General features: G+C 47.0%; 1 protein-coding gene across 4 annotated transcripts in view; it reads right to left on the reverse strand.

The window, feature by feature from the left end:
* Positions 1–1391, reverse strand: part of spsb1 (splA/ryanodine receptor domain and SOCS box containing 1) — a 9091-nt gene that overhangs the window by 1609 nt on the left and 6091 nt on the right. The gene's annotated exons all lie outside the window — the stretch shown is intronic.

Consider the following 1391-nt stretch of genomic DNA (forward strand, 5'->3'; position numbering starts at 1 on the left):
GGGGGGGGGAACAAGAGAGGAAGAGAGGTGAGGTTTTGTGTGTTAGCAATGGCTAAATCACATTTCAGGAGTGTGTAAATGTCAAGCAATCAGTCTAATCTAAGTGAACACAGAGGGGGAGTGAGCGACAATAAAAATGGAACAGTATTATAACCTTTATCCTCTATTACCAGAGAGAACACAATAAGAGTGACTTTGTGCCCGCAGTTTGTAAGATAAACATGGCATGCAGCTCCCATTTAGAGGAAGGATATTTAAGAATGAAGTTTACACTGATGTGGAATCCACTCTGAAGAAAAGAAATGGACCAACATTCCCTGCGGTGGTATTAACACATCAGGGGGCTGCAGTAGATCAGTGTGTGTACTAGACAGAACATCAAACTAAACAAAAGAAATTCAGCACATCTGTGTATACTGTAGTTTACATAGATTACACAGTACTGTAACTTCAGGTAGTTTGCTCTCTAGTAGGGCCTACAAATCGTTCAAAAGGAATCACATTAATGGATTTTGGTGATCTACTGATAATTTGTCAAAGAAAATTTGTTTTGTACTGCTTGCCTTACAAAAATGTAACATAACTGACAGTTAGGGTTAGGTATCTTGAAAAATCTAAATTGCTGTGCCAATTTGATATCCAAGTTGGGCGCGCACACACCCACACACACCCACTGTCTTCCACGAGGCCTCCTTCCAGCTGGACTTGCCTGGAACACCTCCCTAGGGAGGCGTCTAGGAGGCATCCTTACCAGATGTCAGAACCACCTTAACTGGCTCCTTTCGACGCGAAGGAGCCGCAGCTTCTCTAAGGGAGACACCAGCCACCCTCCTAAAGAAACCCATTTTGGCCACTTGTACCCTGGATCTTGTTCTTTCGGTCATGACCATAGGTGAGGGTACGAACAAAAACGAACTCGAGAGCTTTGCCTTCTGGCCCAGCTCTCTTTGACGGTGCAATAAATCTAATGTAATACCGCCCCGCTGCGCCGATTCTCCGACCAATCTTCTGCACCATTTTCCCCTCACTCGCAAACAAGACCCCAAGGTATTACCTTCACTTGGGGTAACGACTCACTCCCTACCTGAAGAAGGCACTTCATCGGTTTCCTGCTGAGAACCATGGCCTCAGATTTAGGAGGTGCTGATCCTAATCCCAGCCGCTGCACACACTGCTGCAAACCGATCCAGTGAGTGCTGAAGGTCCCAGGCCGATGATGCCATCAGGACCACATAGTCCACAAAAAGCAGCGTTGACATCCCCAGCCCACCGAACTGCAACCCCTCCCCACCATGACTACGCCTCAATATCCTGTCCATATACACTACCAACAGGATTGGTGACAAAAGACAGCCCTGGCGGAGGCCAACCCTCACCTGGAACGAGTCCGA

The sequence above is a fragment of the Etheostoma spectabile genome, chromosome 7 (genome assembly GCF_008692095.1).
Source record: "Etheostoma spectabile isolate EspeVRDwgs_2016 chromosome 7, UIUC_Espe_1.0, whole genome shotgun sequence".
In the NCBI taxonomy this organism is placed as follows: Eukaryota; Metazoa; Chordata; class Actinopteri; order Perciformes; family Percidae; genus Etheostoma; species Etheostoma spectabile.